The sequence below is a fragment of the Coregonus lavaretus genome, assembly GCF_964263955.1.
Source record: "Coregonus lavaretus genome assembly, chromosome: 19".
NCBI lineage: Eukaryota > Metazoa > Chordata > Actinopteri > Salmoniformes > Salmonidae > Coregonus > Coregonus lavaretus.
In genome coordinates this window covers 41151833-41169420 of record NC_140006.1, presented here as the reverse complement: position 1 = coordinate 41169420, position 17588 = coordinate 41151833, and positions in this window count along the sequence as shown.

Here is a 17588-nt window from a genome sequence, read left to right as displayed (position 1 = left end):
AGCCCTAAACGTGCAAGAAAAAGTATTGTGCCCATCTATAAGCTTATTTAATAAAACCCTGGCTGGCTGTTGATGTCCTAGGTCAGGGCTCTCCAACCCCAGCTGTACCTAACCGGATTTGCTTATCAACCAGCTAATTATTAAAACAGATGCACTAGATTAGGGTTGGAGTGAACCTATAGGATCTAAGCAATAAATGGCAAAGCAGCATCCCCACTAAACTTTCTGGAAGTGGCAAGTTCACCTTCTCATCCATAAACAGTCAAGTGCAAATACAGTTCAGCAGATCAAAATCAGCAGGGTGGGGGGGCATTGTTATTAGGAAGGACGTCTACCATGGATCGCTAAAATAATGATTATCGCACATCAATTTAAATATTATGGGGAGACCTGTACATTTGGCAGCCTAGCACGAGTTATCAGTGTAGCCTATTATCGTCTGGACATGACGTTGAAATATCTTCACGCCTAGAATAAAAACCTCCAGGCTTCCGTCATAAGGGTCAATTCAATTCGAAAAAAATGAATGACAGGGGGCAGTTTGGAAAGACAGCCTGTGTGAATCATCCTCTATAATAATTCCAGAACCAATGTCTCTAGTAATACCCGTCTGAATAGGGCTACATGGCAAAGAATAGGCTTATCAGCGTAGATTGCGCCGCATCATGCCATGGGATCCTTTTAAGATATTGTAGTTCCTACAAATCACCTAGGATTAAATTGATGAGCAAATGGGCAGCGTCATGTTCATGTCAGTCCTCTAGAATGATGTAGTCTTCCTAGTTGTCACACCCTGGCTAGGGGACTCTAGTTGTTGAGCCAGGGTGTGTTTGTTCTATGTGGTGTGTTTCTATGTTGGGGGTTCTGGTTTGTTGTTTTCTATGTTTGCCTTAGTGACTCCCAATCAGAGGCAACGAGTGTCAGCTGTTCGTTGGTTGTCTCTGATTGGGAGCCATATTTAAACTGTCTGTTTTTCATTCGGGTTTGTGGGATTTTGTTCGTGTTTGGTTTGTTTATTGACCATTGACTGTCACGTCATCGTTTTGGTCGTGTGATCATTTATTAAATAAATATGTTCACGTTCAACGCTGCGCCTTGGTCCGCTTCATCATGTGTCAACGATCGTGACAGAAAATCCCACCAAGATGTGACCAAGCAGCGTGTCCAGGAGCCATCGCCAGGGAGATCCCTAACAGATCTCCTTCGCCTCCTCGACTGGGTCAAGCCGAGTGAGGAGGAGAAGGGCTTGACCTTGTGGCAAAAGGGCGAAAGGCTGGCGAGGCCGTTTCAGCGTGTTTTGGGAGTCGAGCAAGAGTAAAATTCCTTTCAACTCCAACCACGAGTCTGAGACGACTCCAAAGATCCAAGAGTCGTACACCACTACCACAAGTGTCTTTTGAGCACTCATCTGGGCACAGCAGAGCTTCAGAGTAGGTGATTAGAGCGACTACCATACTCATGTTAAACAAGCCCCCATTTTGTTACGTTCCCCAGCAAGAAACCAGAAGGGGGAACAAAGGGGTTCTAGAAGGAGTTCTGAAAGACACTCATGGGGGTGTCCACTGATAGTTGACTACCAACAACTGGGACCTGAAAGACACCCACCATGAGAGCCCACTAAATTTCCCCAAGAGGGAAATAAAATAAAAACCCACAAACTTAAAAATAGGACGCAAACCAAAAAGTTTAGTAAAACAAAGTCAAGGAAGGTCAGATAAAGGACTGTTTAAAATAGGAAGGTCAGATAAAGGACTGTTTAAAATAGGAAGTTCAGATAAAGGACTGTTTAAAATAGGAAGGTCAGATAAAGGACTGTTTAAAATAGGAAGTTCAGATAAAGGACTGTTTAAAATAGGAAGGTCAGATAAAGGACTGTTTAAAATAGGAAGGACAGATAAAGGACTGTTTAAAATAGGGAGAGCCAACTAAAGGTGTTAACCCTCCACATCTCTCAAGTCAACTGGAGCACTGGGCCAGCCGCTCTTAAATATCCTCAGTGCCAGCACAGGTGAAAACACCTTCTGACTAACGAGATGACAAGGCAGCACAGGTGTAACACCAACCAAAGCCTGTAACACCTCCCATAGAATTTCCAAACCCTGGTCTGGTCTGTTGAGTCTGTTTCGCTATGCGTTCCTGGAAGTATCGGCCTGTTGGGCCTCTGGGTTTAAAAACTCTGTGCAAAAATAAATTATATCAGATAGGGATATGCAACATAACGTTCACTTCATAGGATGACACATAGTTTACACCTATTTTTCATTAGTCTATCTTTCCCACCGCAAGGGAACACTTGACAGCTATTATACCCTTGGAAAATAATTCCCCTGTTCCAAATAATCCATGCAGCTATAGAAATGTGATTTATGGTCCCTATCTAATTTGTGATTGGGACACGCATAATATCCTTTCAATGTGAAATGTGTTATTCTAATTTACTAACAAGATTCCTCCAGCGAGCAAACAGGACTGTCAATGTGATAATGCAATTTCAGACAATAGAAAAGTCATGTAATATAAATTATACTTATAAAATGCGTCAGATTTTGACATTGCAAGAATGGGTGAATCGGCGTTGAAGAGCCACATGAAAGGGAAAAGACAACGCTGCATCCTGCGCTGGCGCCAGTTCTACATTGTGACCTTTTTCTCTGCAACAACCTCTAGAGCTTTTTTTGCCAATCGCCTCATTCACTGGGCAGCCGTGATATTCTGCTTTATCAAGCGCCGTTCTAGTGGACGTTTTTCTCACACAGCCAACCCGCCCTTCTCCAAACCGAAAGGCGACATTAAAGCTGCTGGTCAGAAGACATTAAAGCTGCTGGTCAGAAGACATTAAAGCTGCTGGTCAGAAGCAAGACGCTTTTTCGTAGCTATTAAGTAGCAGATTCCCAAATGCCCTTCTAAAAACAGTAATTACATTTCACTGCTGGGTCAGGCTAGTTTGGCACATTGTCTTACTAGCCCAGTCTGAAAAGTACTAGCCTCGGGCTAGCTTCATTTCCATCCCTGCTGACATTTCTAACTTACTTTACAGGTCATTTGATGAGTCATGTACAAAAGATGCACTCGTGGAACAAAACCGTTCTGTGTTTTGTATGAGGAAAACATTGAACTCTCAAGTCCTTTGTGAGCTAACCAGCCAACGTTAGCTCACTGTTCGTGTAATTTATACGTGGTGACATGCTAGCTAATGTTAGCCCACCAGGGCAGGGATATTTAACATTCGCTAGTTAGTGCTAATCGCTAACGTTAGGCATATTCGCTAGCATGTCACTGCCTGTTGGGAAAGTCTGACTATTACACGGTGAGCTACGGTGCAACGTTAGCTAATGTAGCCAACCAAGGGGCCTAACTAGAGCCGACCAGGTGAGATGTAGCTAGCTAATTTCCTGCCCTGGTGGGCTAACGTTAGCTAGCTAGCATGTCATCGCGTGAAAAAGTATGACTACTCAAACCATGAGCTAACGTCAACTAGGTGGCTAGCTCACGAAGGACTTGTCAATAATACAGTCACAACAGGCATAATGCTAGCCTATGCTAGTGTTCTTTTTACTTGTAACCCTAGTCATAGACTGTTCTCTCTGCTACCGCACGGTAAGCGGTACCGGAGCGCCAAGTCTAGGTCCAAAAGGCTTCTTAACAGCTTCTACCCCCAAGCCATAAGACTAAGATTTGCATTGTCACCCCACTCCCTCTTTTACGCTGCTGCTACTCTCTGTTTATTATCTATGCATACAGTGTTGCCAACTTAGCGACTTTGTCGCTATATATACAGTGGGGGGAAAAAGTATTTAGTCAGCCACCAATTGTGCAAGTTCTCCCACTTAAAAGATGAGAAAGGCCTGTAATTTTCATCATAGGTACACGTCAACTATGACAGACAAATTGAGGGGAAAAAATTCAGAAAATCACATTGTAGGATTTTTAATGAATTTATTTGCAAATTATGGTGGAAAATAAGTATTTGGTCAACTACAAACAAGCAAGATTTCTGGCTCTCACAGACCTGTAACTTCTTCTTTAAGAGGCTCTTGTGTCCTCCACTCGTTATCAGTATAAAAGACACCTGTCCACAACCTCAAACAGTCACACTCCAAACTCCACTATGGCCAAGACCAAAGAGCTGTCAATGGACACCAGAAACAAAATTGTAGACCTGCACTAGGCTGGGAAGACTGAATCTGCAATAGGTAAGCAGCTTGGTTTGAAGAAATCAACTGTGGGAGCAATTATTAGGAAATGGAAGACATACAAGACCACTGATAATCTCCCTCGATCTGGGGCTCCACGCAAGATCTCACCCCGTGCGGTCAAAATGATTACAAGAACGGTGAGCAAAAATCCCAGAACCACACGTGGGGACCTAGTGAATGACCTGCAGAGAGCTGGGACCAAAGTAACAAAGCCTACCATCAGTAACACACTACGCCGCCAGGGACTCAAATCATGCAGTGCCAGACGTGTCCCCCTGTTTAAGCCAGTACATGTCCAGGCCCGTCTGAAGTTTGCTAGAGTGCATTTGGATGATCCAGAAGAGGATTGGGAGAATGTCATATGGTCAGATGAAACCAAAATAGAACTTTTTGGTTCAAACTAAACTCGTCGTGTTTGGAGGACAAAGAATGCTGAGTTGCATCCAAAGAACACCATACCTACTGTGAAGCATGGGGGTGGAAACATCATGCTTTGGGGCTGTTTTTCTGCAAAGGGACCTGGACAACTGATCCGTGTAAAGGAAAGAATGAATGGGGCCATGTATCGTGAGATTTTGAGTGAAAACCTCCTTCCATCAGCAAGGGCATTGAAGATGAAACGTGGCTGGGTCTTTCAGCATGACAATGATCCCAAACACACCGCCCGGGCAACGAAGGAGTGGCTTCGTAAGAAGCATTTCAAGGTTCTGGAGTGGCCTAGCCAGTCTCCAGATCTCAACCCCATAGAAAATCTTTGTAGGGAGTTGAAAGTCCGTGTTGCCCAGCGTCAGCCCCAAAACATCACTGCTCTAGAGGAGATCTGCATTGAGGAATGGGCCAAAATACCAGCAACAGTGTGTGAAAACCTTGTGAAGACTTACAGAAAACGTTTGACCTGTCTCATTGCCAACAAAGGGTATATAACAAAGTATTGAGAAACTTTTGTTATTGACCAAATACTTATTTTCCACCATAATTTGCAAATAAATTCATAAAAAATCCTACAATGTGATTTTCTGGATTTTTTTCTCTCATTTTGTCTGTCATAGTTGACGTGTACCTATGATGAAAATTAGAGGCCTCTCCCATCTTTTTAAGTGGGAGAACTTGCACAATTGGCGGCTGACTAAATACTTTTTTTCCCCACTGTAGCGAGTATTCAGACTCCTCTGGCAACACATTTTCAAAAAAGCGACTAGCGACAAATCTATCAACTTTTTCTGGTGTTATTGGAGACTTTTGGAGACAGACGTGTGGGGATCTATTTTCTTATAACTAGATGTGATGCCTAGCTTAGAAAGAATACATTAATGATTAAACGTTTGTGCTGTACTGATATAGATTGTTTAACATAACAAGCTGTGATTAATGTGAGGAACCGTTAGGGGGTAGGCTGAGACAGACTTGTGACTCACACACACTGCCTCTTTGTTAAACTGCTCAAGGACATGTGTACTGCTACAATGAAGAAGAACAAACTATGTCTGAGGTTGCTGACTCGAGACAAGTTGTAAAGATAACAACTAATGCCCGGCAACAGTGAAGCGCCAAGGGGCTGGGACCAACCTGAGCGCCAACGATAGGTTGGGTAAGTTTAAACCACACCCAATCTCTATTCTGACAGGCCCAGCAGGGAGCGGGAACTATCTCTGTCAGAGTATTTAAAGAAGAACTTATAACAATAGCTCAGTTCTCTGTCTGCCCTGCGTGGTTTTTCAGTGGGCCCGTATATACGAACATCATATTTACCATTCAAGTGTTTGCATTAATTAAAATACTAGTATATCTTAAAAGACGTGTGTTCACCTCTTTTTGTGCCTATACCAAATTTGAATTGACGCAACTTAACAGACGTGAAAGCACGTATCGTTCTTACTCTTCTAAACGAACAGGCGGCCCAGTCCTCGCACAGCAGTCCTCGCAGGAGATGTTCACCCCTCCGCGTCCAGACTGCAAATGAATCGCGCATGCGGGGGGCGGGATGTAAATGTATTTTTTTTTTTTTTACTATCGACAAAAGAAAGTTCATTTGTAGTTCTAAACATATTTAGGGTGTTTTTTACTCACTTTGTCTCTCCCACGACGTTATTCCTCTCTCCTACAGCGTCCATCACAATTACATGCACATGGCCAATTATGCAAATTCGGTGATGACGTCATTTAGCGACTTCTAGCAACTTTTAGGACAGCCAATAGCTACTTTCCTTACTGAGGAGTTGGCAACACTGTGCATAGTCACTTTAACTCTACCCACATGTACATATTACTTTGGCTAACCTGTACCCCCGCACATTGACTCTGTACTGGTACCCCCTGTATATATCCTCCCTACTGTTATTTTATTTTACTGCTGCTCTTTAATTATTTGTATTTGAGTCAATGTGCGGGGGTACAGGTTAGTCGAGGTAATTTGTACATGTATGTTGGTAGGGAAAAAGTGACTATTCATAGATAATAAACAGCAAGTAGCAGCAGTGTAAAAACAAAGGGGGGTCAATGTCAAAGGGGGTCAATGTAAATAGTCTGGGTGACCATGTTGATTAATTGTTCAGCAGTCTTATGGCTTGGGGGTATGCGGTAGCAGAGAGAACAGTCTATGACTTGGGTGACTGAAGTCTTTGACAATTTTTGGGGCCACAGTGATGTATTCCACCATGGGCAACAAGTTATTTTTCACCAAAATGTGTTCCAACTCGTAGCTAGTTTATCCAGTGACCACCGCATTAAGAAGGATAGCTACTGAGTACAGAATTAAATGTAGCTAGCTAGCATGCTGGCTCACACTGGCCAAACTCCGGAGGTCATGTGGGCACACGGTCTACAATAGCCAACTGGTTAGACATGTTAACACCATGGGCAACAAAAACTGGTGACTAGTTTGTTTTCAGACAAATATGTTCGAATCAGTTAGTTTATCCACTGACCACTGCATTTAGGAGGATTGCTAAATGACTGAAGTGTAGCTATATAGCTCACTGGCTACATTGGGTTAACGTGCTCATATCAAGCAAGTTTTATGAATGATTAGACAGTGAAACTAAGGCTTTCAATTATTTCACAATTAATTAAGCCGAGGTGCCGTCGTTGATGACCAATCACAGTAGAAAACGTAGCCTGTGTGGTGATACGTCGGGCTAACGTGCCCACTCTATCTGGCTAACACTATCAAGTTGTATTAGTCGTATGTACATGGTATACACAAAATGCTTATTTGCAAGTAAATTCTCAACAATGCAACAACAATAAAAAATAAGAATACTAACAAAGTAGTAAGTAGGCTTTCTCTCACACAGAGGGATTACTGTTTCTGCTGTACACTATGGGTACAGATAGAACAAGGAGCTAGTTATACAAATCTTTGCTACAGTGCATCAAAAATAAACGTTACTCTCTTCGAAACTAAGCTAGAGCTGTTTTCTACATAGCCCAGCTAGCTAGCTTCAAGTGTAGGCAAATGTTTGCATAGCTAGATAGCTAAATATTACAGGAAAAAAATCTTCGCTTGCTACCAGAGAGCTTGCTAAGACCAATCAATGATATATGTTATTTCAAAAGAACAGTAAATATAATAACTTTAGATAGCTAATGAGAAGCTGATCTCTGCTGGATGCTTTCACGTTTAGCTCGTCTGGGTTTGTTGCTATTAGCTAGCACATGGACAAGCTAGACATGACACAAAGTACCAACATAGTTAGATTGCATTCTGTTCTGCAAAAATAAAATGAAGGATTCAACTAACGTTCGCTTGCAAATCAGAGTTTAAACAAGCTAACTAGCTACATTCTATCAAACCTGTGATCTGGTGTGTTGGGTTAGCCTGCTAACTTGTAGCCAATGCCAGGGCAAGCAAAGTTAGGAATTAAGCTAGCTAGCCTGTCATCGGGAGTATGGGGTAACATTAGTTAAAGCGTGGTGAGGATTAATTAACTTATTTCTTCAACCTTTTGCTCGCTAACTGACTTTCTACAAATGACTTTTTACAATTTCTAGCTAGCATGCAACATTAGCGAAGCTAGCGGCAAAGTCACATTTGCTAGCTAGCAACTTGACATCATTAATATTCTGGAGGCAGTGGAAATTCAATTTGAGCTAGCCCAACCCGGGTTGAGTTCAAAAGTACGAGGCTTTAGATACGGCTGGTTTTTTCTCGAATTCGAACAGAGGTACGCTACAACAGGACTTGCTCTTGGTTTGCGGCATTTCTGTTGAGAAAAAACCTAGGACCGGATATAGCATTCCCCAGATTTTCCCAAATCGGATATCCGGAAACGAGAGAAAGACCTATGGCTCAGTAGAATAGACAGGTTAACTGACAACGATGTGTGCGCTTCAATGAGGCAGAAGGCCGTGTGTTGTTGTCATTCTGGATGGCCAGATAGTTAGAAACAATGACAGGAAGCTGTGGGGAATCGTATGTATCAAGTTTTATCTTGGTCTTGATACCATGTGTTGTTTAGAGGTGTTTTGACTGTGTCTATGTTAATATGGCAAAAAGTCGCTAGCTAGCAAACCAACAACCGCAACGATATATTTGAGACAACAAGTGCTCATTGTGCAAATGTATGTTAATTTTGTTTTAAAAATTACCCCCTTTTTTCTCCCCTCTGAATACTTTCTGAATGCACTGTAACCAGACTACGCTTAATATAAGCCTACCAAATCGGCGTAATAATAAATACAAATGTATTTGACTGCACTCCAGTCAAATTGGGCACGCTCCTCTCTGCGCTTGCATACTCTTGATTGTGTGGCATTTTGCTAGCTATGTATGGTACCCTAAGAGTGGCATCAGTAGACCAGTAATCTATCAGAGAAGGTAAACGTTGCACGAATATTGATGCCTATGAAGCATTTAAACGACTAGTTACCGGAGTGTAACTCCAGTTCTATGAGTGGAGCGGAGCCCCATAGGGGAGCTATGCTCCTAGTGGTTTACCCTCTGCCCTAGGGCAGAACAGCCTGAAGCAAAATTATGCACACACCTGTCAGCCAATGGGAGCACAGGTGCCCCTATATAAAGGGACCCGTTCCCTCAATCTGCCTCCCGAGATATTATCTTCAGCGAGACTAGAGAGGGTCGGCAGGGCCTTAAGTCCTATGGGGCTCCGCTCCACTCATAGAACTGGAGTTACACTCCGGTAACTAGTCGTTCTATATCGTGGAGCTCCGCCCCATAGGGGAGCTATGCTCCTAGTGGTTTAAGGCGGAGCGAAACGCTCCAAAATGTACTCCCTGCCGAGCCTAACACTTCTCATTAAAAAATGAAAAAGGTCAAGCCCAGCAATGGCTGCAACCAATTCCCGCAGTACTGCGACTAAAAAACCCATCAGGGCGTCACAATATACCGCGTCATCGGTTATAGACCCGCCCCATCTAGCTCAATGACAATGTCAATGGCTATTGGGCAGATCAATAGAATAGACGCCATGCTAATCTGTACTAGCAGATAGCTGTGCCTCAATATTCTATGACAACACTATTATCCACTAATGGAATGACATAAAATGTCACTCTACATTATGTGTCCAATAGCCCGCCTTACTCACTCAATGGAACCCAGAGATTAGTAGGCAGGGACAAAATATACCAGTCATACTAAACTGAACCATCAGATAAATGACCTCACATTCTGTCCACTCAATACATGTCTCTACATGCTGACACTGTCAGCCAGAAGAGATGCCACAGAATATGCTCTTTATCCAAAGCGGACCTGAGAGAGACCTGTCTATCGTCCTGCTTCTCTCTCCTCTATCTCAAGATTCTCCTTCAGCTGCGCTGAGTGCAATCGAGATTGGAGTTAAAAGGCTTATCCTTGACATAAGTCTTCCTAACCAAAGCGGACCTGATTGGAACCTGTCCAAGGTCCTGCTTTGTCCTCTCTTTCTAGCTCAAGAACGCCTTTCAGCTCTGCTGAAAGTCGACCGAACAAAAGAGTTAGAAAACATGTCCATAATATGTTACTTCTAATAAAAGCGGACTTATGAACATGGTCACAATCCTGCTTTCTTTCTCTGTCCTGCTCATGATCTCCCTTCAGCCACGCTGAGTACAGACCGAGCCAAAGAGTTAGAAGACATATCCAACAGATAGAAACGGATAAAAGGAGACGGTGTCGACCATGACGCTGCTCTACAAATATCCTCTACCTCTGTTCCTCTAAAGAGAGGGCAGTAGAAGCTGCCACTCCACGAGTGGAGTGCGCTCTAATACCCTGAGGCGGTTGTTGCCCCGCCGCCTCGTACGCCGTCTCAATGCCTTCACAAAGCCAATGAGACAATCGCTGTTTTGAAAGTGGTCTACCCAATGCAGCCGCACCGTGACACACAAACAGCTGAGGCGATGACCTAACCGCCGCTGTGCGCCTAACGTAACACGCCAAAGCGCGTACTGGGCACAGACAGTGAAGCTTTTCCTCACTCCTCTCCCCATGGGGAGGGGGATGAAAAGCCCACAATTCCACGATCTGTGATCTATATGCACTGTTAATAACCTTCGGCACAAATGCCGGGTTAGGACGTAACACCGCTCTGCTCAGATCGCCATTAATGGCAAGGCAGTCGGGTCTCGTCGACAGTGCACACAAATCACTGACTCGTTTAGCGGTAGTCAAGGCGAGCAACAGCGCCGTCTTGATAGACAGCATCTTGAGGGGTATTTGATTCAATGGCTCGAACGGCGACTTACATAGCGCTTCGAGAACCAGTGCCAAATCCCATTTGGGCAGCGTAGCTCTAGGCCTTGGCCTAAGCCGTTGCGTTCCCAATAGGAAACGTTTCACTAATGGGTGACTGAACACACCTTTTCCGTTAAACCCTTCATGACCAGCTGAAATTGCCGCTGCAAACACTCGAATGGTGGAGGGCGATTTCTGCTTATCAAACATAGACTGTAGGAATGAGAGCACACTCTCCACCTGACAGCTCATGGGGTCCACGTCCTGTGTATCACACCATCGTGAGAAAACGTTCCATCTGCTGGTACACACCCTAGAAGTGGAACCGGCTCTTGCGCCCTGTATTGTTCTGATCACTGCATCAGACAACCCACGGCGCTTCAACCTGTCCCATTCAGGAACCAAGCCTTCAGTGGTTGGCCGATTATGGGCCATTGCCCTATCGAGCCTCCCGCCTGAGTCAACGCGTCTCGTCGATGTGGAATTGGCCAGGGTGGCGCAATCAACATCTGACTCATCTCTGCAAACCACGGAGCCCCCGGGCGATCGGGCGCTATCAGTATCACTGCCAGCTCCTCTGACCTCACCCTGGCTAACAGTGGGAGAATGCAAGACAGCGGAGGGAATGCGTACAGGAGAACTTTCGGCCACGGGTAGTGCGCGAATGCGTCTCTTCCCAATGGCGGTTCGTCCTGGTTTCTCAGAGAGAACCATAGGAGACACTGCACGTTCACACGTGACGCGAACAGGTCCACCTCGGCTCTCCCGAATTGTTCCCAAATTTGTAGAACAATGTCCGGGTGCAGACACCACTCGTCGTCTCGAGGACCCCCTCTTGACATGAGGTCTGCCCCTACGTTCAAGTAGCCCGGAATGTGTGCTGCTCTCAACGAGCGAAGGTGCTTGTGAGCCCACAGCCACAATTCCACTGCCGCCCGATGAAGGGCAGGAGACCTGACCCCTCCCTGGCGGTTTATGTGAGCCACTGTGGTTCGGTTGTCTGACCAGACCAACACATCGCGACCCCGAAGGGTAGACGCGAAGTGGGTCAAGACCAGTCGAACCGTTTCCAACTCTAGGAGGTTGATGTGACGACCTGATTGAGGCCATGCACCTCCTATCGCTTGAGACTGACATGTCCCTCCCCATCCAGTCAGAGAGGCATCTGTAAACACTGGAATGTAGGATGACACCTTGCCCATCGGGACGCACGGATTCCGCCAATAGTCCAGGTCTGCTCTTAGCGAGAGAGGAACCACCACCAACCGATGACGTTGACGCACTGGGTCTAGTCTTAGTTGGGCGAACCACCGCTGTGTTCTGCGCATATGCAGAAGCCCTAGCGGGACCACAGAGTGGGCTGCCGACATGAGACCCAAAAGTGACATGATCGATAGCGCCGTTACTGTGTGATTCGGACGACACTTCCTCAGGGCTAGTAACAATGCTGCCCTTCGAGGGTCCGAAATTCGCGCCCTCATCATTACAGTGTCTAGCTGTAGTCCCAGGTAGACAATCTGATGACTGGGCCAGGGTGCGCTCTTTTTCCAATTCACAGCGAACCCCAGACGCGTGAGATGAGTCACTGTCTGTGTCGTGTGTGTGAACGCCAGCTCTGCTGACGGGGCGAGAACCAGCAGGTCGTCTAGGTAGGCTAATATCCTTATCCCTTGACGACGCAGCGGTTCCAATGCCGGAAAATGTTCGAGGTGCCAGGGCGTACCCAAACGGCATCCTCGTGAACTCGTACGCCACCCCTTGAAAGGCGAACCGCAGAAACTTTCTGTGGCGTGATTGTATCGGCACATGAAAGTACGCGTCCTTTAGGTCTATGCTTGTACAAAAGTCTCCCTTCTGGACACATTCCAGTAGGCGTTTTGTCGTCAGCATTCGGAAGGGCCGTTTTGGTTATGCTCTCGTTGAGAATGCGTAAATCCAAAATCGGCCTCACTCCCCCCATCTTTTTGGGCACTAGGAAATAGGGCGAGTACAGCCCCTTGTTCCTTTGCTCTCGGGGAACTACTGTGACCGCCTCCTTCGCCAAAAGTTCCGTAATCTCTGACCTCAGAGCGGCTACTTTGTCTGGCGTTTTCATCACCGTTTCCACCACTCCCCTGAACGGGGGTGGGGTCCGATGGAATTGGAGGGCATAACCCTTCTCTAACGTCTGTTCTAGCCAGCGTGAGAGGGTACAGCTTCGTTGCCACTGCCAGCAATGCAGAGAAAGCGGGTGCGCACGAAGCTGTGGTGCGTCCAGTAGGAAGGACCTGTATTCCTCTATGGCCCTCGCCGCCGCTATTCCCCAGCACTGGGTTGGTGGAATAGCCCAAGGCGGGCCCCCCTCGAAAGGGAGAGGACACATCAGCTCGTTCTGGGTGAGTCGGGGGCTTTGATACGTTAGTTACGACCGTAACTCCAGTAATCTTGCCCTCCGTGAACGCAGCACGGTTCTGAACTGCACTGGCTGAGGCATTGGCCTGAGATAGAGCGCTCTCCCCGGAAAGCGATTGCGTCATCATGTCATTGTCTGACTGAGACTGCCGCTTGGAATGAGACTCATCCCTTACAGAACTCAACAGAATCTGAAAGGTGTGATCTCTGACTGATACCACACGGTGGTGCCACAATGCCTCTTCACTGGTCTTAAGCGGCTGTTCAACGACACACTCAATGTGTGGTGAGCTGCGCTCAGAGCCATGGGCATTGATACGTTCAGAATTAGCCGGAGGCGTCCGTACCTTGGTTATACCTGTAACCCTGGTATTCCCGCTCTCCGTGAACGTCGCACGGGTCTGATCTGCGCTGACTGAGGCATTAGCCTGCAGCAAGGCGTCATTCCCGGCTAGCGGCTGCGCCTTCATGTCGCATTGGGACAGAGACGACTGCCTGCTATGTGAGACCTTTACTACAGAGCTCCTAGGAGTCTGTAGTAAGAGATCTTTATTAGGTGAGCTAAGGCTGCGCCTTGCTACCTTTACCCTTTTCCTCTCCTGAGCGCGCTCAGCTACGCACTCTTGGTGGGTTGAGCTACACTCAGGATGGTGAGGGAGAAACATAGAACGTGAAGTGTTCTGTACCTTATGGAATAAATGTCCTTCTTTGACAATGTCAGTGAGAACCAGCTCTTTATTCACATAATCAAAAACACCCTCCACGCCCTGAACAGTGGGGTGGGGGGGAACAGTAGGCTCATCTGCGTCACGCGCCGGGCCATCTTCCGTTCTCTCCCCCTCGCCTCGTCATAGGTGCCGCCTTTTGTGGGAGACCTTCTGGTGCTGCCAGGCTGGCTTGGTGACGACCTCTCTTGCCGGCGGGACCGTCGCTGCCACTGTCGCTGCTGGAGGGGCCGAGCCCGCTCTCCTGCCGCCTGTGGTGGGCGTCTGTCGCCTGGCCCGTCGCCTCCCTGTAGCCTTACTGGGGGCGTTCGAGGTGGATGGATTGGCTGGGGCTCTGCTGGCCTTCATCGCCAGAGGCAGATGTTTTGCCAGGTGCCTCCTCTCCTCGTCCAACTTGGCGATTCGCTCGGTTGCGTCCTTCACAGCGAGGCCAAATAGGCCCTCGCTGGAGACGGGGGCGTTGAGCAGTGATTCCCTATCGGTCTCCTTCATGGCTGTCATTGACAGCCAGAGGTGCCGTTCCGTGACCACCGAGGTGGCCATGGTCCTGCCCGCGCATATGGCTACCGCCTGCGTCAGGTGGAGGATGGCTCCGGAAATCCTAGAGGCCTCCTCCACTTCCTCGCTGGTCATCTCAGACCTACCCGTTGTGAGACGGGATAGGGAGGCCGCGAGGAGGGCGATGTTGTTTGCCGCTGCTACGCTCTGGGCTCCCAGCGTGAAGGATTTCTCAGCCAATTGTGCTGTGAACCTGTCCTTCTGCGCCGGCAGGGTGGCCTTCTTGGAGGCTGCCCAGGGACTCGAACCTGGCACTAAGAACGCCGTCATGGCGCCTTCGAGCCTAGTGATTCCCTTAGCTGCCCACTCGTATCCGGTCACTCTGGTGAATGGGGTGTACGCTCTGGCCGGCGAACGCGCCGCCAGAGGTGCCCCCCACGAGCCCTCGACATACTTGCCAAGAGAGGGCAAGGCTGGAGCCATTGGCTCAGCTGCTCTCCTCGGCTTGGAGTAGGGGCCGCCTTCCATCAGGTCCACCTCCATTGGGAGGGGAGCTGGGGGCAGCGCAATCTCCAGTCGGGTGGCCGCCTTCTCAATGAGTTCGGGAAAGTCCGAACGCAGAGAGGCTGCCGCGAAGGACAGGGCTTCTGACCTAACAGAGCCCATGTCGTCTTCGCACAAAGAACCCTCGGACCTCGCGCTTTCCGATGGAAAGGGGGTCTTAAAGGCTGGCGCCAGAGCTCTGGATTGTCCCACTGGGATATCCATCTCGGCGCCCTCTTTGTCATCCTCCGATTCCGCACTGTCCGACGATGCCTCTGAAGCAGAGGCGAGTGTGGACAGTACGTTGTCAAGAGGGACGTCCTCCTTAAAAAACGCCCATCGCTGCTTCCTCTCCTTCATAGGAAGGAGGGCGCAGGAGGCGCAGTTAGGAGGGTTGTCGAGACCTTCCTTGGCATGCTGCGGCCCCAAACACACGAAACAAAGGTCGTGGGGGTCCGTGGTTGCCATGGTGGTGCACCGACACAGGGCCCTTAAAAGGGCCTTTGGGGGTGGGAAATTCCCTGGTGTGCTCATTCTGGGAAGACGTTGACGGCTGGATGTCAACGACGAAATTCTTCCTGAGTCTTCGTAGGCTTCTTCACCCTAGTCCAGTCGCTGAAGATAATGGGAGGCAGATTGAGGGAACGGGTCCCTTTATATAGGGGCACCTGTGCTCCCATTGGCTGACAGGTGTGTGCATAATTTTGCTTCAGGCTGTTCTGCCCTAGGGCAGAGGGTAAACCACTAGGAGCATAGCTCCCCTATGGGGCGGAGCTCCACGATATAGAACTCTTCTTCAAATGTGCCGAACCATGATGGGGAGGCATTGGACGTGGTGGCGGAAAAGTTAGTGTTAAACACCAGATCTGGGAAAAAAAAAAAAAAAACACTTTTAAAAGCAACTCCAAATACCCTGCCACTGTTATTTTAGACCCAGGCTGTGTGGTGCATGGTGGGACTTGGGGCAGACGTAGGCTGGGCTGTTAACACCGTAGGTACCCTTCTCGGGTCTTCCTCCTCTCCTTCTGTCTCTCTTTCACACACAAAACAACAACTGTTTATCTTTAGGTTTTGTAAATATTTTCAGTGGATCACATGCCACTTCAAATCCAGCTGGCTAGCTAGTTAAAGTTATGTCGGTCTTACCTTTGGCATGCTACATCGATCTGGTATTTGGAGCACAGGTCCACTCCATTCTTCTGCTGAATCTTAATGTCATGAGGGAAAGCTGCACAGTTTCTCCCGTTTGATGAAAAGGTACACATGCGGTGGCTATTAGTTCTTCCACTTGAAAATTAGAATTAGCCCCCAGATGTCGGTTGGACCAGCCGTGGGGATGTCAGCTAGTCTTTTAGACACGACACAGGCTACATGGTGCCAGGACTTAGGGTGGCTGTCCAGTGCATACTTTCTGTAGTTCTTTGTTCCTATATAGGCGGTTTTGTAAATTTTTGTCGGGAAGGTGTGACAGAGCACACAGTGCATCTGTCCTTTTGCTGGGTCATTTTCGACCCATTTGTATTGCTGACTCCAATGACCTGAAGGAACGCTCTCGTTCGCTCTGGGGTTCGCAGCCATTTCAAAAGCGTGCGCTCTACAAGGCGGCAGAATGGTGACAACACACAAATCTGCATACGCAAGTATGATTGGTCAAAATAATGACAAGCCTCTAAACACGCCTCTTGATCTTGTGACACACACATAGGCAGCGGTACAGAGGGCAGATGGTACATTTCAATATCAGATCATGAACCGAAATGCGAAAATGGAGGACTGGCCCTAGTGACTATACATTTACATTTTAGTCATTTAGCAGACGCTCTTATCCAGAGCGACTTACAGTTAGTGAATACATCTTTTTTTTTATACTGCCCCCCCGTGGGAATCAAACCCACAACCCTGGCATTGCAAACACCATGCTCTATCAACTGAGCTACATCCCTGCCGGCCATTCCCTCTCCTACCCTGGACGACGCTGGGCCAATTGTGCGCCGCCCATGAGTCTCCCGGTCGCGGCCGGCTGCAACAGAGCCTGGATTCGAACCACGATCTCTAGTGGCACAGTTAGCACTGCGATGCAGTGCCTTAGACCACTGCGCCACTCAGGAGAGTTGGCTTATTACTATCTTGGCTTATTAGCCCAGCGTTACTTTTCACTGGCCCCTGGCCAGCGGGCAATCTTTTAATGTCGGACCTTTTCTGTAAATATTCTTATGTGGCATCTGCGAGCCACCAACACAACGGATCATGTAAAAAATAAAACTAAGGTAGCAGCCAAGAGTCTGGAGCAAATAAATAATATCAAATAATATCAAGGTTTAAAAATAGTGGCATTCTCTCACCCTGCAGAGGGGTATACTATGATGCAAGCTAGATCTACTCAGGGTTTTATAACGCTAGCCAGCTTCAGTTAGCTTCACATTCCAGCTCATCCGTGTTATGAAGGTCGATGTTTATCGTGCACCCGCCGCCTACTTGAGCTGGGCTTGTAACTGCGGCCGCTCTGAGCTCTAATCCATGGGCGAATCAGTGGCACTTTTTTTATTTGTGCTGAAATCA